General features: G+C 36.6%; 1 protein-coding gene across 2 annotated transcripts in view; it reads right to left on the bottom strand.

Annotated features, from left to right (window-relative positions):
- Positions 1-7,876, bottom strand: part of KCNMB2 (potassium calcium-activated channel subfamily M regulatory beta subunit 2) — a 273,702-nt gene extending 265,826 nt beyond the window's left edge. The window contains exons 1-2 of one of the 2 annotated variants that reach the window (XM_037824254.1): positions 7,662-7,876; positions 338-527 (exon numbers count right to left, since the gene is read on the bottom strand). The gene's annotated coding sequence lies outside the window, so the exon portion shown is untranslated. The remainder of the gene's footprint in view (positions 1-337; positions 528-7,661) is intronic. The other variant, XM_037824169.1, reaches the window with a different exon arrangement.
- Between the last annotated feature and the right edge of the window lie 17,698 nt (positions 7,877-25,574).

Raw genomic sequence — 25,574 nt, forward strand, 5'->3', positions numbered from 1 at the left:
AAATTACATTTCAGAAATTTAAGTACATCTTTTACTATTTAAATAACTACTTTTTTTTTACTCATTGAATGGATTTGTTGGAATTGGAAAATGAGCCCCATGTCTAGGATACTCTGGGGTTTTAATTTCACACTCAGGAAAACACCAAGATGAGAAGGAACCTGTATGTGGGATTCATCTGACATTTTCCTTATTTAGTACAAATGCTGGCAAATGTAAATCAAAGCCCTCCTGTCTGCAATATAAGCATATTCTCTTTCTTTCCTAAGAAGTCAGCAGACTTGACGTTTTGACAGCTGATTTATTGCCTCCCCTCCCTCTGAGCTGAAATTCTCACCCAGGTTCATCCGTCACCGTGCTTTGATGAGGAGGGGTTTTAGGCTTTTGTTGACTGAGGCTGTCAAACTCAAAGTTGGCTTGTAATGGAAGGCTCCACCATGCTCTTTAGAAAGATAGTGTAGCTGCTGCAGGCAGACAGCAGAGAGGAAGGTACCGGGAAACTGTCAGAAAGAGCATCTGATATGGACCTGAGAACATCAAGTGGAGAGGAAAGAGGATAGGTGAATGAGAGGCTAGGAAGCACATGGCAGGTCCAAGCCTTTATCATCATGAAATAGTTCCATGCAACACTATATTGCTGAGGTGTATGACTGATGTATCCATTTGGTCATTTACCCTCCTTGGGTCAAACTGGACACAGAACTCTGCTGTGGATATCACTGATTCATTCATTTAAGAAACATTTATGGAGCATTAGCTACTGTCAGAAAGTCTTCTAGGCACTGGAAATACTGTGATGAGTATGACCCAGTCCTTAACCTCCTAGGGCCTCACAGTTTAAGGAAGGAGCAAGATAAGTGAACTAAAGATTACAGCACAGTGTGATGAGAGCCATGGTAGAACAATGCATAGGTTATTCTTGGAGAAACATGTTGTAAGCACAGTAATACAAAACAAAACCTTGAAAATCTGTGTAATTTTATGATTATGGCATATCCACATTTATTGAAGTGGATTTGAGGAAATGCCCACCAGAATATAATCATTAGCTGCATAAAACCAAGCTTCACATATCTGAAAATTGAGAAGTTGTTTGGAGCAATATGAAGTTCAGAATTGATTAAAGAAAAGGAGAGTTTAACTTAAGTAGCAAATCATTATTTGAGAGTTTTCCAATAGTTTAATTGAAGGTACTAATATTTTATTGCATAATTAAATGAAACTCCCTTTGCATTCAAATATTAGTAATGCTAAATCTAGAATAATTGATGATGCTAATTGCCAATTTCATGCATGTTGTACCCTGGAGTCATATTGTATGAACAAGTATTCATTGGGCCACTTTTCTAGTGATTCAGCCAGTGCAACTATAGACAGTGAAGTTGCTGGAAATGTTGAAGCTGGATGCTAAACAAGCCTGGGTTGGTTGGTGTTCTAACTGACACAGGTACATGAATCTATAAAATGAGGTTTAGTATCTCAGAGAAGCAGACATTTTCTTGATTTTTCCAGAATTGCCTTTTTTCATTTTGGGCGAAATAAGAAAGGAGCAAATGTCACACATTTCAGGAAAATCTGTTTCTGCTGTTAGTCAGAGGCTCAAAAGCCTGAACTCCTAAAGGATACCTAGGTGCTTAAATGACTCTCAAACGATAGCAGTTGCATGAGTGTGGAGACATGATAGTAAGAAATAAAACTAAAGGAGGTAATTTAAACCAAATCCTTCAGAGTCATAACATATGTATAATTAAAGTTTCACTTTGAATAATAATAGCTAAAATTATAATAGGTAATCTTCATTATGCACTTAACTTGTGCCAAGCACAGTGTTACCAGTTATGTTTGGATTACCTCGTCAATCCTCACAACAACCTCATGAGTGATGTATTATTGCTGTCTACATTTCTGCTGAGGAAAGGTTCAGCAAGGTTAAACCACGGGCAACAGGCAGAACTGGGATTCAAACCAAGTTCTGCAGGGCTGTGAAGCTGGTGCTCTGCTCCAAAGCTCCATTTTATTGCATGTCTAGTGACTGAAAGTTTCAAAATGAGTAAATTTGCATTCATTTAGGGTTGTTTCACAGGAGTTTAAGTTGACTGTTCAGGGAAGACAAACATAAACAAAAACCGTCATTGTTCAAAGAAGAAAGAAGAATCTCTTCTTCAAATCCTGCCTTTGACAAAATTTCCCCAATCACTGGAGGTCTTTAGTCACTAAATATATTAAAGATGGTTTATCTGACATTCTATTTATCAGGAGTTTCTGTGGCTGGAGGGAGAGTAAATTTGGATCGCTTACTAGCTCTTTGACCTAGAGCAAACTTGATTTATTTCTCGACACCTTAGTTTTCTCATCTGTTCAATGGAAATTATGAAACCTGCTGCTTAGGCAAGCTGTGAAGATTAAATGACAATAATAATGAGAAAACTGTTACTTTTTAAGCATCTATTCTGTGCCATGTGCTCTACTAGGGCACTGGCGTACATTGTCCATTTAATCTTCAACCCAGAGAGGTAGGTTTTACCACCGCTAATTACCAATTTTTGGAAACTGAGGCTTGGTGAGATTAAACGGAGTGTGTCCAAGGTCATTTAGCAATGACGCAGAAAAGGTGACATTCAGACCAGGACTATCTTTTCCTAAAGTCTGGTCTTTTCTGAGTTGCTATGTGCTGTCCACATGATGCCACCTCTTTAGACTATAAAGAATTTTTGAAATATGGGATGGGGCATTATTATTTATACCCAATTTGGGCAATATGATTATTTTATTATCTTTCAATTATTTGAAACCATGTACCTTTTATGAATGGTAAAGATGTTCAATGTTAACCATAACATAAGACTGACAAAGTAGATTTTGAGAATGCAAATGAATAGTACAATTATTGATTATTGTTGATTGGTTCCTGTGGTTACACAGCTACTGGGGCTTGTATGCCCTGAATGGCAAATTAACCCCAACCAAACCTACCTTCCAATCTAGTTTCATCATCCCTTCCCTCATCACTAGGGGAGAGCAGAGAAACTATAGGATGTGTCTGCCTGCATTTTCAAATATATAGGGAATCTGTGAAAAATCCATTTTTGAAATAGAAGTATTTCTTGGATAAAATCAAATTCAGGCAAATTGAATTTTTCTTTGCTTTGACATAGATTGGAATCAGTGATGTGATTTTTTCCCTCCTATGTAGAGAGGAGAAAGAAAATCATCTTGATAAATCTCCTTGACTTTCTTGAAGGTGTTCAGTACTTTCCTCTTTGGAAAAGGCAATAGGGTTTTATGCACAGAGCTCTGACCCCAAGGTTGAAAACCATGCTTGGAGCCTGATGTTACTGTTGGATTTTAGTGGTACAAAACTGATTCCGCTACTCAACAATTAATTCATTCATTTGACAATTCCTTAGAGTGCCTAATACAAAAGAAACCTTATTATAGGTGCTGTGCATACATTATGGAATTAAACAAAATCTGCTCTCACAGAATTTACATTCTAGTATGAAAGATAGACAATAAAAAACTGAACATATAAGGGGGTAATATGTTATTCTATAGAAAAAGAAAAAGCAGGGACTGGGAATAGGAAGTATATAAGGGGGTGTGCTTTGAAAGATGTTTTTCAGGGAAGTCATTTTGCAGAGATTTGAAGGAAGTAGGAGACTGAGTCATGTGGCTATCTAGGGGAAGACTTTTCTAGATAGGAGGCACAGGATACTTAAAGACCTTGAGGTGTGAGAGTGCCTCGTGGGTTTGAGGACCAGCCAGGAAGCCAGTGTGGCTGAGGCTGAGTGTGAAAGCAGTAGGAAAAGAGGCAGGGAAGGAACTATGTAGTGCTGGTCATGCCTGGCCTGTGGACTCTGTAAGCATTTGGCTTTTATTTGGAGTCCAATGGAAAGACATTGGAAGCTTTTGAGCAGAAGATATTACGATTTTGCTTCAATTTTGAAATGACCATTCATGTTGGGTGCAGAACAAAATGCATATATGGGGGCAGAGAGAGGCAGAAGAAAGAGACCAATTATAAAAATATTGCAATAATCTAAGTGAGAGGTGTTGGTAATTTACCCAGAGTGGTAGCACAGCAGAAATAATAACAAGTAATTGAATTCTGGATGTATTTTGAAGGTAGAAGCAATGGGATTTCCTCTGAGGTATGAGGGAAAGTGGGGAGCCAAGGATGACACCAAGATTTTTCTTCTGCACAACTGGAAGAATAGAGTTGGAATTTACTTAAATGGGGGAGGAGGACATTTATGTGGAAGTTTAGAAATTTGGTTTTGATATTAGTGTGAGATACCTACAAGACACCCAGGTGGAAATGTTGCATGGGTATTGGATATGTAAGTAAGGAAACTATGGGGGACTCCAAGTTAGAGATTAGAATTTGTGAGCAGTCTGTGTATGGATAGTTTCTAAGGGCTTGAGTCTGGATTGGACTCATTTCTCTAGGGAGTAAGTACATATAAAGAAGCAGTTTCAAGTAGAGCCATGGTGCATTCTAACATTTAAAGATTTAGGAGATAATGAGGAACCAGCAAAAGAGAATGAAAAATTCTGTCCCTATAAAATAAGAAGAAATCACACACACACACACGTACACACACGCACACACATCCATATAATCTCCTTTTCTAGGAAACCTGAGTTACAGAGTCAGGGTATATTTCTGAGAAATGATGACACACGTCCCAAGAAATCCAAGGAGCAAAGCCTCTGATAGGGGAATGACACCTCGATTCAGTTTTGCCTGGACCAAAAGCTGACTTAAGGGTTTGGGAAGAGGAAGTAGAGGGTTTAAGAGTGTGATAAAAGGCAAAGAAGGCAACATGGCAGGAAACGGAAATTTAGATAAACTTTTATATTAGCCTTCTTGTGGCTATTAATAGAAAACATGCTTTTTGAAATGAAGTTAGCAACCACACAAATAAATAAAGAGAATAAAACACACTGAGATAACCACTGCTAACATTTTGATGTACTTTTTCCAGATTTTTCATATAAACACATGTATTAACAAAATTAGGATTATATTATATATGCATTAATGTAGTCTACCTTTTTCTTTGATAAATATATATGCATTAATATAGTAGTCTACCTTTTTCTTTGATATAATAGCCTGAAAATGTTTGAAAGACACTTTTTTTTTTAATCGTATTTTGATGAGAGGAGGGAGAGGATGAATGAGAAGATCGTGTTAGTTTGAGAAATGTCTGGTCCACTATGTACCAATAACATAAAATGATGCCTGTGAGTGTGTGAGAGAGATCAAGAACAAGGACAACCCTGGATTCTCAATGTCTTGGTTGCTGATATGATGGCTGCATCCATGAGGACTGAGGAAACAAGAATGACTAAAACTTTGATTACATTTTTTGTCAGGGTGGCTTCCAGACTTTTTTTATTTATAGCCAGATAATTTCTAGTGTTTCTTTACCAGATGTGACAGAAGTTGAAAGGAAAGGGTATCTAGAAATGTTTTGGTTGATATTTACCAATGTAAACAGGAAATGAAATTAATTTGTGACCCAAAGTGATTGTTTTGACTAAATTACGTGATGTAGCTTTCTCCACAGTTTACAAAGACAAAAGAATCACCACAGCCCCCCTCTATTTTTTCATGTTGTGGGGGTACAGCCTAGACACATACATCATCAAGAGTTGCTATAGGAACTTTTACCATATATCTGTGAAAATTGTGAAAAATCATTTTAGTTTATCAGTAAAGTGTGAGAGGCATGATCACACTTCATAAATAATTTCTGCTGTTGAAAACTTTTGTGACATGAATTGCCTCTAAAATAGACACTTGATTTGATTAGATTCAGAAGATATTGGTAAGACCAGAGCAATCGGAAGTTCTTTTGAAATAAATGAAATTAGTGAAAACAATAGAAATAATGTTCAGTGGTAAACTTCTCAAAACAATAAGTAACATATGTGTATGTACTTCTGTTTGTGTATTGTGAGTTATCTCTTCATATTTACGCATTCTTGATTGGTTATCTCAGTTGGGTAAAGAATGGGACTTTACAAGGTCAAGGTCACACATTCCACTGGTCACATCTGAAACTGTCATAGACATCACTTGCATCAGGACTTCCATATAGTCATCTCATAGACAAATGTTTTGTCACATAAAGAGTAGCTAAGAGCATTTGATGGTTCAGTAATATCCATCACACCATTAGGAAAGAAGGACACACAACTTGAATCACAGATGTCACCCACCATTTCAACTTTGTATGTGAGTGGCAGTATATACACAGCAGCTCACAAATGTTCAAACTCAACTGCACCGAGAAGAGCAAAAACCCCACTTCATTATTTCATTATTTATTATTTCATTATTTATTAAGCCTTAATTTCATTATTTAACTGAAAACAAACATACAATATTTTCCTTCACTTTTATTCCTAGTTAATATTGCATTATTATAGAAATTTTAGAGGCATTTGAAGAATATTCTATTCTTTTATAAATATACAGTAATTTTGTGCATCTTTGCCATTCGTTATAACCAAATCAATGCATCAGAATATAGAATTTTTTTTCAAACGTAAAGTAACACCTTTACTTCTTGGAGTTGTGAAGTCCCTCGGGGAAATAACACAACACCACCGAGGAAATCACTCACTACGTTTCTGCCACCTCACATTGAGGGTCATGTGCAATGACAAATACTGAAACTTGCACCATAGATCAAGTTGGGGAAACACTGGCTTCTGATCATTGCATTTTAGCTTTAAAAATCTCAGCCTGTGATTTCCTCTTCTGATTGAGCTATACCGATCCCATAATAAAGTACAAAGCAGTATAAGTTCCTTTGCAAACCCACTCATTATCCACTGGACTTTGGAATCCAACTGCTCCTCTCATTTGTCAAGGAGAATTGTGCTTTATGCTGCTCATTAAAAAAAAAAAAAAGGCAAAACATCAAGTCTATAACCTCTAACGAATCACCATTTCCATCTGCAGCCCGGCAGTTGTTTAAAAGCTAGAGCAGTAATAGAGAGAAATCCCTTTCTTCTAGTCTAAAACTCTTGCTCTGCTTTAGCAAAACCATTAATACAAACAGTGCGGATCAGCCTTTCAATATGCAAAATGGACGAAGGGACCCAATTTTCTTTTATTAGAGATTAAATCTGAATAGTTCTTTATCAGGGACATAATCCTCCAATTTCCCCCTTTCAAAAATTAAGACACTGGCTACAAAGCACATTGACCGTGGGAATAAAATATTTATCTAACAGGTTTCAAGTCTTAAAGACAGCTTCCTGCTTTTTATTTTTCTCGGACCTTTACGCCTCCTACCCACCAAAGTCCTCACTCAACCCTGCCAAAAGCCCAGCTGGTACCACAGATAAGAAACAAACTGCTTTCTCCATGACCTCTAAGCATTCTGCTCCACGGGAAAAGCAACGTGGAATGCACACTCAGCAGTCTACAAGGCTGGAGCCAGTTTGTCCCCAAGGCATTTTTTGTCAGAAAACACAATACTACCCACTGTGTTTTGCTCAAAGCATATCGGTCTCCCACTCCCCTCTCTCTCTCCTTCCTGCTTCTCACTCCGCACCTGGCTGCAATTCACCACACCGCACAGAGCAAACAAAAAGCATGAAACAGCAACAGATTCCTTTGTTTTACATGCAAATCCTACCTCCGGTAGTTGTCACATCTTCCTCAAAAACCACGCTTAATTTTTAATGACAGCGATCCAGTGCAGTCTTCCAAATAGGCACGGGTAATCATCATTACCGCTCGTGCCTAAAGCCTTTTGGACCATTAATGTCACAACCCTTGCTAACTCATAGCTTTAATACTCCCTGCTCAAAATGTCTGAAAGAGTTTGGAAGGACAATAGGAGTGACAGGCACGCTAGACAGCCACGCTCCAAATTAGTTATCTGAAGCTCCGTTAAAGCTGTTTCATACTGTTTCCAAAGCGTGCAGGAGGTAGGATTTATTAGCCTATGATAGGCATGCTGTTTCTGTTTTTATTAAATACTGTAATAGGCTGTCTGTTAGCAATGCTCTGATAGGTCCAACATCACTTCCCCACTGCTTTCGAATTCTCATTTTAAGGGAGAGAGGGCTCAGACTTCCTTACAAGACCAACATCGCACTGCATACTGGATCAGATTTCCAAATCCTCTGTAACTACAGGGGAAAGAACTCCTTTTGTAAATAGGTATTTCTACATGGAAAGTGAAGTTGGAAATAAACACTCTAGAAGGATTCCCCAGACAATTCTCTCACTCCCAGCAACGGACTCCTCTTCCCGGTTACAAACATAAGCGTTCTTTAGAGTTAGGTAAGAGAATCAGTCCAAAAAGGAAACATTCTCATCATTACTAATGTAGGGGTTATGGTATATATTTACACAAAATCTCAAATTATATACCAAATGGACTGAAAGGATAAATAGATACAGTAAATAATTCTTCCATGCTGATTTACAAAGCTTTGTGTTCTTCTGTGGAGCAATTGTATGCTCTGCATACAATTGTACAAATGGAAAGAATGAACAGTGGATAAAGGGATAGGGATGTGTATACTACCTCAATCTACTTTTGACAATCATGATCTTGGAAGACGGGAAAAGGGTTTCTTACTGTGGGTCATAGACAAGACTATTACTTGGTTGGAAATGCTATTCTGAAAAGTTGTAAGTACCTTTCCAAACAGGAAAGCAGAAAAAAGTTATTGATATCTCACAGCAACATAGAGTGCTTTATGCTCTAATCACCCAGGTTGATTTTCAAAATAATTTTTTTATTAGAGTAATTGTAGGTTGACAGAAAAATCATGCTGAAAATACAGAGTTCCCAAATACCCACCCCCATGATTTTCCCTATTATTAACACCTTGTATGTGTAGTAATTTTGCTAAATTGATGAAACAATATTTTCATAATTATACTATTAACTGTAGTCCTTAGTTTCCATTAGAGTTCACTGTAAGGTACAATCCTATGGTTTAAATCTTTTTTATTCTAGTAACATATATACAACCTAAAATTTCCCCTTTTAACCACTGTGATGGTTAGGTTCATGTGTCATCTTGGCCAGGTGATGGTGTCCAGGTGTCTGGTCAAGCAAGCACTGGCCTAACCATTACTGCAAGGACATTTGTGGCTGGTTAATAAACCAATAGGCTGGTTTATTAAATCATCAGTCAATTGGCTGCAGCTGTGACTGATTACATCAACAAAAGGGTGTGTCTTCTACAATGAGAGAATTCGATCAGCTGGATTTAATCCAGTCAGCTGACGATTTTTAAGTGAGACAGATAGAGGACCTTCACTTCTTCTTCGGCTACCAGCGAAGTGTTTCCTGAGGAGTTCATCAAACACCTTCATTGGAGTTGCCAGTTTGCTGCCTGCCCTACGGAACTTGGACTTGTGCATATACACAGTTGTGTGAGGCACTTTTATAAAATCTTATATTTATAGATATCTCTTATTCATTCTGTTTCCCTAAAGAACCCTAAGTAATACAATCATATTTAAATATATAATTCAGTGGTGTTAATTGCACTCACAATGTTGTGTTACCATTACCACTATCCATTACCAAAACTTTTCCATCACCCAAAACAGAAACCCTGTACCAAGTAAACATTAACTCCCTATTCCCTACCCCCACCCTGATCTCTGGTAACCTGTATCTTAGTTTCTGACTCTGAATTTGCTTATTTTAATTATTTCATATCAGTGATATCATACAATATTTATCCTTCTGTGTCTGGCTTATTTCACTCAACATGATGTATTCAAGGTTCATCCATGTAATTGCATGTACCAGAACTTCATCCCTTTTCATGGCTGAATAATATTCTATTGTATGTATATACCACCATACATCTGTTGATGGAACACTTAGGTTGTTTCCACTCTGGCAATAGTGGAATAAAGCCCCTATGAAAATCAGTGTTCAAACATCTGTTTGATTTCCTGCCTTCAGTTCTTTGGGGCAGGTACCTAGACATGGGATTGCTGGGTCATATGGTAATTCTATACTTTACTTTCTGAGGAACCACTAAACTGTTTTCCACAGCAGTGGCACCATTTTACATTCCCACCAATAATGAATGAGCAATTCTATTTCTATACATCCTTTCCAATACTTGTTTTGTTCCATTTTTTTTAACAGTATTTATTTGAAATGGTATCTCCTTGTGGTTTTGATTTGTATTTCCCCAACGGCTAACAATGTTGAGTATATTTTCATGTGTTTATTGGCCATTTGTGTATTTTCTTTGGAGAAATGTCTACTCAAGAATTTTGTCCATTTTTAAACTGAGTTACTTATCTTTTTTTGTTGAGTTTAGGATTTCTTTATTTCTTCAATTCCAGGACTTCTGTTTGGTTCCTTTTTAAAATTTCTCTCTTTATTGAGATTCTCATATTTTTCATTCATCATTTCAGATTCATTTGCCTCAAGATATTTCCTGATTTCCCTTGTGATGCCCTCTTTAGTCCATTTTTGTTTAATAGTACATTGTTTAATTTCCACATATTTGTGAATTCTCAATTTCTCCCTCTGTTACTGATTTCTAGCTTCATTCTATTGTGGTTGAAGAAGATTCATTGTATGACTTAAATATTTTTTAATTTAATGAGACTTGTTTTGTGACCTAGTGTATGGTCTATCCTGAAGAATAATCCATGTGCATTAGAGAAGAATGTGTGTTCTGCTGCTATTGGGTAAAGTGTTCTATATATATCTGTTAGGTCTAGTAGTTTACGGTATCATTCAAGTTTTTTATCTCCTCATTGATCTTCTGTCCAGATTTTCTATCCATTATTAAAAGTTGGGCATATAAATCTTGTACTGTTAATGTAGAATTGTCTATTTATCCCTCCAAATCTGTCATTATTTGCTTCATATATTTTGGGGCTCTGCCATTAGGTACATATATATCTATAATTGTTATGTCTTCTTGTTGAATTAGCCACTTTATCAGTATATAGTGTCCTTCTTTGTCCCTTGTAACAGGTTTTGACTTAGAATTTAGTTTATCTGATATTAGTACAGCTACCTCAGCTCTGTTATGGTTACTACTTGCAAGGTGTATTTTTTCCATCCTTTTAATTTCAACCTACTTGTATCTCTGAATTTAATGTAAGTCTCTTGTATACAGCCTCTATTTGGGTCATGCTTTTTTATCCATTCTGCCAATCTCTGCCTGTTGACTGGAGATTTAATTCCATTTACATTTCAAGTAACTACTGATAATGCAGGACTTTCTTCTGCCATTTGCTATTTGGTTTCTGTAAATGTTGCACCTCTCTTGCTTCTCAATTTGTCCTTCAATGCCTACATTCACATTAATTTGAGTTTTTTGTAGTGTACCATTTTTAGTACCTTCTCAAACTGACTTTTCCAGATCTTGACAATTGTTCAAAGATTCTATGGGACAACAGCATCCTGGAGTGTCTTACACTGCCATCTTGGTCAAGTGGAAGTCCTACCTAGATTTATTTTGTTAATTAGTTTGTTTTTTAATCACTTGGTCCTTTGTCTTTTTTCCCTGCTTTTCTTTCCCCCTTCCTGCCACCCCAAAAGCAAGAGTTGCATAGTAGTTACTATGGAAACTGAGTGGTCTGCTCCAGGAGAGGGGCTTAAGGAGAACAGCAGTTGTAACACGGATGGAAATGTACTCCTATGGCTTATGTTATTGAAAGTGATTACAGTGCCCTATAGAATTGAATATGAGTATATATATTATATATATTTATATAATTGAATATATGTATAAAACTCATCATATTCTATTCAATTATATATGTGTGTATATATATATACACCTATGTATGTGGTTATATATATATAAACTACTACAAAGCAAAACCTCAAAAACAGGAATGATTATAAATCACCACTAATTACTGGCAATTTTGTTATCTAGAAATGCTATAATGATCATATCACCCATTATTTTATTATTATTTATTATGTGCAAGAGCTGAATATATCTAAATTGCTCAGATGTCTGATAAAAGAAAGGCAGTGATTTATTTTTCTTCCCTTTTTTTAAACTCCTGGTTGCTGGTTTGAATATGCCCCTGATCATATGTGAATTTTGGTTGTTACTTAAAAGATCACAATTTCTTCTCAGGAATAAAGTGTGATTTAGTGGTAAAATCTCAATGTATCCCAAACCACAATCATATTTCAGTGTCCTTATAGTGGTTTCTCTGTGCAAAACCAAAGTCAGAAAATTTTTATTTTAATTTCAAGAAATAATTGTGTTCTCATTAAGTTGGTAGGACATAGAGAAGAAGTCTTTTCAAATTTTCAGTTCTTCAAATTACTTTCTTCAAAAGTAACTTTTTATGCCAAGTATCCAAGGCTTTGCACTAGCCTCATAACCAACCAGGACTAACAATTTCTTACCAGAGTAATTAAATTTTCACAGTTGGAAGGAGTCTGGGGAATACAAAATTGTTGTTTAGTACCTCAGTTTCACAGTTTGTAATTGGAATAATTGATGCTACAGAGGTGAGAGCACAAAATTCCAAAATGAAATTCTTAGGAAGTAATTGTCCAGGATTTTATAGAAATTCTGTTTTTACAGGCAAGCATATTGTCTACAATTTTTATAATGGGATAGGATTATTTCAGTGGAAAATAATTTATGAATACTCTCTCTTACAATGATAAGAGAAGAGAGATGGGACACACCATGCTGATGGAGTGAAGTGAGAAACTTCAGGGCTCCATGCTCCCACAGAGACTTTGAACAATCAGCAAGAACTGGCAGAAACATCTTTCTCAAAGCTCCAGAAAACAGTTAAATGATTCCAGTAATAGGGCAAGCACTGAATCAGGAAAAAATGCAACTTAAAAAGCAGTAGGATTTCCTGGAGCTCTGCTTGGCCCCTCCCCACCCTACCAGCTTAGTGCAGAGCTGGCACACATTTGCAGTTTGGATCCCTGGTCTGGGTTTTGGAGGGAGCAGAGTAACCCTCATGCATATACTGCAAGCATGTATGTGTGGTCCAATCTGTATGGTGTTGGCCTCAGGGACTCACTATTCCAAAGCTTGACCTGTGTATAGAAGGCAATTCACAGAGCTTTCCTACAGAGTATTAATGGAGAGCACTCAGGTTGTGCTACCTGGGGCAAGGGATTGCTGGCTGTAGAACACACAGTGCAGTGTCCAGGACATGGAGAAAACTGTTTTCTAGGGAACTTGGGATGTTTGGAAATGTGTAAAGTGGAGAATTCTCAGGGCTACATGTGCATGTCCCAGACAAGACTCATGTGCAGAAAGGATCAGGGAGGCCCCTATACTTTGGCCTGGAGCTATTCTCTAAACTCATTGTATGAATAAGCTGAGAAGGAGAGCACTGGCACAGGACAATTGCAAGGACTAAAAAAGGTGCTTTATGTTTTTTTCCTACCTTGAAAAGAAAGGACAGTAGACAATAGATTGAAGCTGCATAAAGAAATAAAGATCTCCAGTAAGAGTAACAACAGGGGTAAATATAAATGCCAGTAATATTGTATTTTTGGTTTGTAACTCCATTTTTTACTTCCTACAGGATCTAAATGGAAAACACATAAAATGTAATGATAAATCAGTGGTTTTGGAATCATAATATATAAACATGAAATTTGTGTCAACAACTGCACCAAGGTGGTAGTGGTGGGTGGGGGATAGAGAGGTAAAGGAGCACAGTTTGTTTATACTATTGAAGTTAAGTTGGTATCAAAACAACCAAGACTGTTATACATTTAGAATGCTAAATTTAAGCCCCATGTTAACCATAAAGAAAATATTGGAGAATATGCAAGCTCATAGTGACAGAAATTAGAGTACAGTTTGCCAGGGTTGGGGAGCAGGATTATAGGGGAGTTAATTCATGAGTGTATGGTTTCTGCTTGGGGAGATAGGAGAGTTTTAGTAATTGAAGATTCTGAGGGTACTGTAATATTGTGAATGTGATTAATTGCATTGAATGGTGTGCTTGGGAGTGGTTGAGATGGGACAGTGTATGATGTAAATATATTCCCACAATTAAAAAAATAAAGAAGAAGAAAAAACAACTGAAAGGGTAATGACAATTAAATGCAATATATGATCCTGGGTGGGATATAGCAAGGAAGGAGAAAAGACTCAAAAAGACATTATTGGGATAGGTGAAAAAAATGGCATATAGACTGTAAGCTTTATATCCATGCTAAATTTCTTGAACTTGATATTTGCACTTAAGGTGGTTACATAAGTGAATATCCTTGGGCTTAGGAAATGTATATGGCTGATATTAAGTGTTCAAGGAGCATGATGTGTACAACCTGCATCTAAGTGTTCAGAAAATGAATTGAAATATAGGCAGACAGATTGACACACAGATGGATTAATAGATGGATAGATAGATTGAAAGATATGGCAAATGTAGCAAAATGATCTGGGTATCTGAGGATGTAGGGGCATATTGGAGTTCTCTGTGAGTGTGAAAGTATTCCAAAACATGAAGTTAAAAAATTGATGAGTGTTATGTTTTACATTGTATAGCTCAAATAACTTTTTCAGATATAAGTAGGTATTTAAATGATACCTTAATTATCAATAGATAGATAGATAGATAGATAGATAGATAGATAGATAGAGATGCAGAGAGGGAGGGAGACAGAAAAACAGAAACAGCAGATACAGACACACAGAAAAAGAGGGAGAAAGCAGTTAGAAAACACCCAAGTTCGAACACCTCCCTTCAATTCTACAAAGGGTTAATTCAGGAAGTAGCCACTAATAAGGTAAGAGATAAATGGATAAGGTTTTGATCCTGGGAAGATGTGAGAGGGTAGGTCTGGGGCAGGGATGGTTAGTGATGCTTTAGAAAAGCTCCATCCCTGGAGGGTCATTTGGACTTCTCTGAAAAAGGAGTTTCCTGGAAGGGGCAATGTTCAGAAAAGAGTGGGAGTAGAGTGGAAGATGGTGTGTGGAGTTACTGGAGGAGGAGCCAAAATGAGTTAGGAAGGAAGGAAAGAATTTCTTGAAGTAGTACACTGTTGGAGAAGCACACAAACTTTGGAACAAGGAGGCCTGATTTTGAGCCTCACCTGTAAAATGGAACTATAAGAACGGCTGCTGCAAGACTGCAGCAAAATGAGGCAAGGTGTATGATTATGCATGAATAAAGCTCTTTGTAACCAGAAATGCTAAAAGAAATGTTAGTTATGACAGAACAGGAAGAAAGAGGGAGATGAAGGATTAAAAAGGAGGAGAGGGGTGCAATAGGAAAGAAGAGGGAGAAGAAAGAAGAAAGAAAGAAATGAAAAAGAGAAATGAATAGGAAAATGAGGGGGAGGTGGAAGAGAAGTAGAATTTCTCCTGTTGAACCATATAAGATAGAATTTTTTCTTGCTTTTGCTATTGTTTTTTCTTTTGAACATATTCCAATAACTATTGCTTTAATTCTACCCTGATAATGAAGTTTCAGATAATAAAGTGTCTTTGGAATGCACACCTTCTTCAATAAGAGAGAAACCTATGCTGAATTTGTCAAAAGCCTGTTCTAACATTTTGAAAACAATTGATCAGAGGATTGCATTTAGGAACTCAGCATTGCTGTTTTTGATGGTTCACTTGAGAATAAAGTTTGGACCAGCAGAAGGCAGGGACTGAAGTATGATATTTCAGAGCGATATCACCAAACAGATTCAGCAACAGTACTCGGTGCATCTGTAACTCAATAACATTTCAACAGCATCTGCTCTCTGAATGCATGTAAGAAAACTTGTTCTGGAAAGAATTTGTGTGTGCTAACAAATACTAGGTTGAGATTCATTCAGAGACTGATGTGATCACATATGCAGAGAATTTGCAGTGTACATGCACAGCCTGCAAGTTAAATAGTTTAATGAATGAAATGATGAATGCATAATTTCATTATGCATCATCACTATTAAAATGAAAATTTGACAGATACGTAACCAGAAAGTGTAGCTATCTGTTACAGATACAAGTGCTAATTATATTTTGGAGTATATAATTTGTGCTCTGAATAATACAGAGAGTAACTGGTTTTGCCCTGTTGTGACTATTTTCTAGGAACTACAGAAAGGTTAGTTTAGAAACTGCTTCCTTCCTGTTACGTTCCTGTGAATGCTGTAGCTGACTCACTCTGAGGAGCTCTTCAGTTCCAGTTTAGATGCAAAGGATAAGACAGTCTCTAGAATAACCTTGAAGTCCTGGCCCTAGAACATAATAAAAAGAAAACAGTTGAGGAAAACCTGACGTTAAAGCAGACAGTCTGATTTCTGAGAGAGAATGAAGTGCTTTTCCTTGGTCTACACAACTTTTCATACAGATTTCCCTTCTGGTTTGAGATTTTTTTTTAATAAGATCTATTTTAAGCAAAATCATAATTTCTGTAAGTTTGCATTTATTAGAGTATATCCACAACTTACATTAGAACAAAGTTCTAATCAGAACAAGGTTGTTGGGAGCCAGGACAAATATTAATGGTTCCATTTCCAGCTAGGGAAATACAGGGTGAGTGAGGTTAAATGATCTCCCCAAGGTCACATCATTTATAAGTAAGTCTTTTGACTCCTACTCCAGTGTTCTTTTTATTTCCTGAAACTTTACCCCCAGCTCCTAATATTTCTTTTACTTAACCCTTCTAGGAATCTTGCTGTCTTTCATGAGAACTGGGAATACAAGCACTAGAAACATTAAAAAACTGGAAAAAATAAGCATACATTGGAGCTTGCTGGTATATTTCTCTCTCTTTTCTGTCTGGCATATACTCATGACCATTTTTCTCACCTTTGTTTTTTTAGCTATTTGTGCTTTTAAGGTAGAATTGGTAAACCTTTTTTAAAACAGTAAACTATGGATTTTCACAATTCTTATAATTATAGAATCAATATTGAAAAATTCTCTACTAATGGTAGCTGAATGGGGCTCTCTGATGTGTGGGCTACAAATGCAACCCCATCTTGTAAGGCCATCATTGGAGTCATCTTAGATATTCCAATAACTATTGCTTATTAGGGGAGAAAGTCCTGCAGGAGAACTCCTGACAGTTAGTTCTACCTGCAGGTTTTTGGCATTATATTACCATTTGGTGTATGGTTGAAATGGGAGAAGGTGGATGATAATATAATATAATATACATGCTGTGCTGGTTTGGAAGTCCCCCAAAATGCATGTTCTTTGATGCAATCTTGTAGGGGCAAATGTATTTAGTCTTGATTAGGTTGGAGCCTTTGGATTGGGTTGTTTCCATGGAGATGTGACCACCCAACTGTAGGAGATAACTCTGATTGGATTATTTCCATGGAGGTGGGGCCCTACGCATTCAGTATGGGTCTTAATTAAATCACTGGAGCCCTATAAGAGCTCAGATAGAAGGATCTCAGAGCAGCTACAGCTAAGAAAGACATTTTGAAGACAGCCATTTTGCAACTCCAGGGTTTGCCTGGGAGATACTAAGAGAATACCTCTAGACGCCTAGAGAAAAATGTCCTTGGAGAAAGCCATTTTAAAACATAACCTGGGAGCAAAGGAAGAAGATGCCTGCCACATGACTTCCAGATAGCAGAGGTATTCCAGACACCATCAGCCATTCTTCTGTGAAGTTACCCTATTGTTGATGCCTTAGCTTGGACACTTTTATGGCCTTAAGACTGTGACTTTGTAGCCAAACAAATCCCCTTTATAAAAGCCAATCCATTTCTGGTATTTTGCATAATGGCAGCATTGGCAAACCAGAATACATGTTAATTAGTTTATCTGGATTTTCAATATAGTAGCAAATACAGTCAGAGAAGCCCCAGAGCTCTGGCCTGGATGTTCATGAGAAAGTACCCGTGCAAGCTACTTTACTTTCTGAAGGCCACCATTCCTTGGCTGAGACATTGCATTTGGCAGACAGCATACTGGGGCTGCATTACCATTCTTCTGAAGTCTGTCAGAGTGGCGGACCTAAATCAACTTTAAAATAAAACATAAAATAGAGCCATTGACAGTTGTTGGGGTTTTATTTCATTCATTTCATTTTATTTTGCTTTCTCCTACTTCTTAGGGCCAGCTGCAATCTTTGAGCTTCCTGGAAACATGAACTATACAAATGTGGCACTCCAGGCACAGCAAATCTATGTGCAATAAATGAGAAGATGATCACTGGTTACTCTTATGATGATGATGATGATGGTGATGATGGCGACGCAAGGTGCTGCGGTAATATAATACTCGCTATACGACACAGCATTAGATATGATACTTGCTGCTTTCAATATAAGTTAATTAAAAGACATCAGTCTTAAAAACAAAACAAAACAAAACAAGAGCAAAAAATTCTTTGCATGCAAAAAGCTCCAAAGGCAAGGACTTATGTATTTACATTCACATGCACATTTTAATAACTTACTTCATGTTGCCAGATTTTTAAGGTGGGAGAAGAGCCATTTGACAAACAAAACACTTTTTAGCAAATGTGCTAACAGTCATTGTAGAAAGTTCCCACTTCTGAAAATTGTGGCAAAATCCTGATGAATCTATTATGCTATTGCTAGTTGGAGAAACTTTATGAGTTTATTCAATGCTATGCATCTAGGAAGGTCTTAATAAATATTTCCATATTACATGATTTACTTAGAAAAAGAATCAGTAAAATGATTATATACAAATACATTTATATACAGAATGTATTTGTAAAGTTGCTTTTATAAAGAGTATAGGTTAGCTGTGATGGTATCTATGTTGTATGCTCTATTTATCTCCTTAAAAACAAAACAAACACTTCAGTCCTCATTATAAAAGTGATGCATGCTCACTACTGAAAAATTACAGAATATGGAAAACATAAACAAGAGTCTCCTATAATCCCACAATCCAGAGACAGCATCTACTGTTATATTTAAAATTGGTATCATATTCCATATACTGTTTTTTATTTTAATTTCCACCTTATCATTATATCATATTTCCACATTGTTTTGAAACCTTTGAAGACTTTTTTTTAGTGGCTACATAACATTTTGTCATGTGGATCTGCCCCAATTTATTTAATCAATCCCCCATTTGAGCATACAAGTTGTTTTTCCATTAGCATAAGTCATGCTTTGCTCCAAGTCTTTGTACATAAATCTTTGTTTACATCTCTAATTGTATTTATTTAGAATAGATTTTCCTATCTGGATTGTTGGACCAAAATGTATGAATATTCCATAAGTTCTTGGTATGTATAAGTGACTCCCTTGAAGGTTTGTACCATTTGCATAGTTCTGCCAGTAGGATATTACGCTGCCATTGACAAGGTAGTCATTGTGGTGGGAAGAGGATGTTTTGTTCTCTTTCCCACAGAGAGGATTATTTCACCTCATTTTGCTTTGGGGACAGAAGAGGAAGTCAGGTGTCATACAACAAGAGAAGAGAAAGGGGAAGCAGAGGAAAAGGATTGGAATTTTGTATTTCAGTTTCCTGAAATGGAAATGTTTTTATTCCAGTGTGTGGAGAAGGAAGGTGAAGAAGTACTTCAAAGTCTGGGGCCTGCCTTCCTGTTGTTCCTTTTGCTCAGAGTCAAATCTCTTTCCAACTGTGTCCTGGGCATCCTAGGGTATTCCTACCCTGAGGGCATTCTGTTGTGTGCCAGTGATATACAAAGCCACAGGTTAAATGTACTTAAAGATCTTTGGGGAAGAAGTTTTGGATATGTGTGATCCTGAAAGTTTTTAGCACATGTATAAAATCAGTAGAATTGCTTTTCCAACATCATTAAACTTTGGAATTTTTCAGATAAGCTCAGTGAGCAGAACATTTTTTATCATTGGAAATCATTGGAATTCTGGAACTTTCTTTGTTTTCAGGGAACTCTGGTGACATTGGTCAAAATGAACCAAGAACATGTTTTCAGTGAGAACCTATGATGCTAATACAGAGGAGGCTGGAACATACAATTTTTTGGCAAGCTTTTAAAGACTTATGGCGGCTTTTATATGAAAAAGTAATTTGTTACCTTTCTAAGATTTAGTAATTTTGGGATGTCACACATACAAAAATTGCCACTCACAAATCAGTTCAACTTTCTGCCAAAATTGCACTCAATCAAATGTTTATTTTCACACAGGTCCATGCTTTGCTTTAATTCTTGCCAGGAAAAGTAACTCAATTTGCAAATTGTGTGTGTGTGTGTGCGTGTGTGTGTATGTGTGAGATTTTAAAGCGTTTCTCATTTATCTCTTTAAAGGATACTGATTCTAAAATTGTATTTTCAACTAGGAAAATTGATTGATAGTGTCTGGTAGTGGTCTTTTAAAGTGAGCTGCAATAACAGAAAATACGCAAGATAATGAAGGAAATTCAGAATAACCAGAAGTTATTGTGATGTGTCAGAACTGACATCTCTAAGGCTCTCCACAAAGCATGTAATAGCAACAAGGTTGACAGCATGACTCAACTACGTCTAGTGTGTATATATACACACTATATACAATTTATATAATAATATATATTATATATATTATATATATTATGAGGTGCAGCAGTCAATTGAAAGCGTGGGTACCAAGATATTTATTCAAATATGGGTTTATTATTATGGACATGGAAGTGACCTTTTTCTTATGCAAACAAATAAACAAGCAAAAAACACTGGGTGAGTATTCCATGAAGCCATCATTTCTGCAGGGAAATTTGAAAATCAAGTATACAATTTCTGAAGGAAAAAAGTGCTAGGATTTGGCAATTAAAAAGAAAAATTCTTAGGTAGAAGTACTATAATGCTTTGCAAAATCAAGCAAGCAATTTGAAACAGATTGACATTATCTTTAAAGTTCAATATCTTCTCTTCTCCATCTCCTTTATAGGATGAAGCTCATGGAATTGGAGATAATTTGGTGAAATCTTAAACATGAATGTATCCAGATGGCGACTTTGTGAAAATTAGAGAAAGTCATCCTTTCATTAGGACTCTTATGAACCATCTGCTGGAAAAGTGTCCCAATAAGTAGAAAAAAAATCCAGCTATAATGTCTATGAATATGAATGATGGTCCTGGAAACCTAGAATACAAAATCTGTATTACCATATGCAGTGACCCTGCAGGTCTGAATCAAAAACAGGTGGCCTCAGCAAAAGCCATACTGCCCAATATTGTGTTTAAAGAGACTGAGATTAACTCTATACATTACCTTATATTTTCATGACAACTTGGATGGTAATAATTGTCCATTTTATTTCAATTTCTATTATTAATGATAATGTCTGTGATTATATTCATTTATAAATTGCTTGATGGTAAATAAATAATTAAGAAATACTTAACAAGTGATCTATTTAACAAAGAAACTATAGTGAGTGGAAAGAAATACATGGATGGAAAGGATACTCTAAGACTGTGGTGAGCCGAATGCAGCTCCCTTCTCCTTTGTTTTCTGACTCCATCGACTGGTCTCTCCTGAGCAAAACGAAGGCTCTGTGCAGGTGCCTTTAAGCTCTTTTGGGTGCCCTATGGAGGTAACTCAAAGGAATGTTTAGATGCCTGGACACTGACTTCTGGAATCATGGGGCGAGGATAGGTAAATAGTGGGTCCTAGAAATGATTGGCTCCGAGGACCTGTGAATTCCTAGGGAAGCTTCTCATTTGAGTGTTTTGTTTTTAGGGAATCCAGGAGGGCATGGAAAAGCAAAACATGTGCATTGACTCTCTCTAGCTCTGAGCCTGGAAGAGTGCAAAGACACCTGAGAGCAAGGAGGCTTTTCTCAGGAGTCTAAAGAGAGTATTGACAGGATGCCTACTTCTACACCAAAGATCATATGCAGGACTGAATCAGCCAACAAAATAAACAACAAGCTATCTATGGGGATTTAGTTACTAGAGAGAAAAAGCTCATTCTAAACAAACTGAGTTCATGCCCAACAAAATAGAACTACCAGAGGAGACAAATGATAACTTGGATATAGATGGATGGGTGGATAGAAAGATAGATAGATAGATAGATATAAATAGATACATATAGAGTCACTTAAGGAAATTCAAGTTGAAGGAATGATTTTTAGACCTAAACACATGACCTTCCAACTATACTATTATATTAGATGCCAGAAAAGATGGTCCCTGTCTGCAAGATATATTTTGAGGCACAGAGAACAGATATAAATAGGCAGAAAAAGATAAGAGACTTGGGGATTTAATTTAGAAAATCTAACAGGTAAAAATAGGAGTTCGAAGGGCAGAAGAACGAAAAGGTAAATAGACCAAATAATTTTTTAAAAAGTTCCAAAACACTGATTTCTTTGAGCAGAATGTTATGAAGTCTGTTCCAGACAGGATTATAGTGAAAGAGGAATTCTGAAAAGAATATGGAGGGTAGAGTTCTAAGCCAAACATATGAGTTAGGCTCAGGAGAGATGGATATGTGTAAAAGCATTTGAAAGTATTCATTTGGGTAAAGGACCTGTGGTGGCTTGGAGCTATGTATCCCAGAAAAAATATGCTCTTAAACTGAATCCCTACCTGTGGGTGTGAACCCTTTGTAAATAGGATCTTTTAATGAGGTTACTTCAGTTATGGTGTGGCCCAAGTGAACGGATGGGTCTTAATCCTATTACTGGAGTCCTTTATAAGCAGAATGAAATTCAGACCCACAGAGAAAAAGCCTTGGGAAGAAGTTGGAAGTCAAAGGAACCCAGAGGAGGAACTAGGAGAGGCCACCACATATATTGTCATGTGACAGAAAAGCCAAAGACCAGGAATTGCTGGCAGCCAGCCTCAGAATGCTACAGTCTTTTGGGGGAAAGCTTCATCTTGATGCCTGATTTGGACTTCTCCTAGCCTCAGAACTGTGAGTCAATAAATTCCCCATCGTTCAAGTCAAGCCATTGCATGGTATTTGTTTTAATAACTGGGAAACTAAAACAGAACCCAACTGAAGTATTTAAAATGTCATATTATAGAAGACAGGTGAGAGGTAAATTGGTTGTAGGTACAGTTTTCTGGTAGAGAAATATTTAGTATTCAGTGTTTAGAATTAGTGAGTGTAGGAAAAGGGAAGAAAATCCCTGAAGGAAAGGAATACTATAGTAGAATTCCTAAATTTACAAAGAGGAAAAACTCCCACCAGAATGGATAACAGCAGGATTAAACCAGCACAAATAGGAAGAGGAAAAAAGAAGAAACAATAATGTAAAACAAATAATCAAAATAAAGTTAAACAGAAGAAATGAAATTAAGTACACTGGTTGTTTTACTAATTGTGAATGAATGGAATGCCCTCTTTAAAAGTATGAGGCCATCAGATTAGGTTAAAAGCAAATATATTCTGTATCTGTTTTCTTTCTCTTTCTTTCTTTCTTTCTTTCTTTCTTTCTCTCTCTCTTTCTATATTCAAGTTATTATTTGTCTCCTCTGGCAGCTATTTTGCTGGTCATGAATTCAGTTTGTTAAGAATGAGCTTTTTCTCTGTAGCAACCAAATCCCCTTCGTGAGCTTGTTGTTTACTCTGTTGGCTGATTTGGTCCCATATATGATCCTTGGTGTAGAAGTAGGCAGTCAGTCCCCTCTTTGAACTCCTGAAAGAGCAACATTATATAAGCAAATAAATGTGAAGGAAGACATAACTGCAAATATAGAAGATTAAAATAATTATGGGAAATTAGATGAAATGCATGTTTTCCCAGCAAAATATAAATTAGTAAAGCTGACCCAAGAGGAAAAGAGAAACTGGAATAAACCAATCATCACAGAAGAGATCAGACCAGTGATTAGATGTGTAGATACTAGATATGTAGAAGGTCCAGAATCATGTTCCTGCTGAATTTTATCTAAACCTTATAGGTAATTCTAAAGCTATTTCTAATCCAGATCATAGAAAAATATGTAAGCCATTTTATTTGATTTGATAAAGCTAGAATAACTTCAGTACCAAAATAAGTTAAGGTTACTTCCCAAAGGAAAAAACAGAAGGAAAAAATGGTGGAATGAAGAAAACCATAGATCGGTTTTCTTGACTGATAAAGGAAATGAAATCCAGCAATGTGTCAAAAGAGTAATACATTGAGACAGTAAGATTTATTCAAGAAATGCAGTAACTATCAATCTATCAATGTAAGTCTTCAAAAACTCAAGGGGAAAAGCAATGTGATCCTTTTAAAATACATTGAAAGGCATTTGATAAAAGTCAACAGCCATTCCTAATAAAATACTAAGTCAAATAGGAAAAGAAGAAAATTACTTAAATAAACAAAATAAAAACTATATACCACAATCCAGCAGCAAATATCCTAAATCCAAAACTCTAAGATAATTTCAATTGAAGTAAGAATTAGTTAGGGATTCTCAGCTTAAAATTCTTTATTAGTTCCTGACAGGCCTATTTAAACCTTTTTAAGCCTCATTTTTTTCACTTAACTTATATAAAAGATCGGCTTCTAGTTCCCGCCACACATGATGTTGTTTCAAACATCCTTGCCTTTGTTCATACTGTCCTCTTTGCCTTCCATGCCTGCTCCCCCATTCTTTTCTTTTTTCCTCTGGCAGTTCCCCATTTTTGAGACAGGGCTTCCACTCTCCCTTAAGAGTCCCCACATTTCTCTAATATTGTTCTTAAGAAGTGCTGCTTGAGACAGATGGAGTCCTGTTTTCCTTTGTACACCCAGTGTCTAGTACTGTACCCAACACATGGCACATGTTTGGTAAAAGTTGACTGAATTAATGTGTGAAGGGATGAACCCATGAATACCATTGCCTCTGTTGCTTTTCTTGTTTTGGTTTTACTGTCTATTATAATAGTTGGGGGTGAATTCCTGCTGAGATGCCCACTCATGAAAATGACAAAACCTATCTCTTTGTATATGGATGAATTCTTTTTTGTTTTATGACCCACACGCACAAATTCCAAATGATACTGTTAATGCATTTTATTTGCATTCTGCTTCATGAACTGACAATCATGTCCATATCTGCTAGATTCTCTGTTCCTTTGTTCTCTCCATTGTGTGCTGACAGTCTGGGGTGAGGATGGGAGCAGAAGAGATATTTCTGAAGCTCTGTTAAGTGACCCTGAAGAAGTTTTCACCTTGCAGATGGTATTTTATACAAATATCTGGTGTTTGGCTGGGTTCTTTCCTTGGCTTCTGACTCCTTGGGCATGTTTGACAACCATTGCATGTAGAGTATGCACCTTTAGAACTATAGTTACAATTCTTGAGATTGTCTAGGGGGAATAGATTCACGTGAGTTCAGTCAATGAGCTTGATTCTACAGCTGCTAGAATGTGCGGCTTCTTGTTATTTATTCATTTTTTTTTTATCTTTCACTCTAGCTTCTGCCATCTGCCATCATTATGCAGCCCAGGTGTGCAGGATCTGCTTGTGCTCCTGTAAACATGACTCTGCCATCTTCATCATTTGTTTGGTCATTAGTTACAGAATTGCAAATGGTTTGACTGACCATTCCTTAAAACATCTGTTGCAGATGCTACTTCTCCAAGTGGAATGGAGAATAGCTAATATGTTCTGCAGTTATTAGCTTAGATTTAATTACTTTCTCTTAATTCCAGTCAACTTTCAACATTTTTAATAATCTGTATGATTTCTACTCAGTTGTCTGGTTT

This window comes from Choloepus didactylus, chromosome 1 (genome assembly GCF_015220235.1).
Source record: "Choloepus didactylus isolate mChoDid1 chromosome 1, mChoDid1.pri, whole genome shotgun sequence".
Classification (NCBI taxonomy): domain Eukaryota; kingdom Metazoa; phylum Chordata; class Mammalia; order Pilosa; family Megalonychidae; genus Choloepus; species Choloepus didactylus.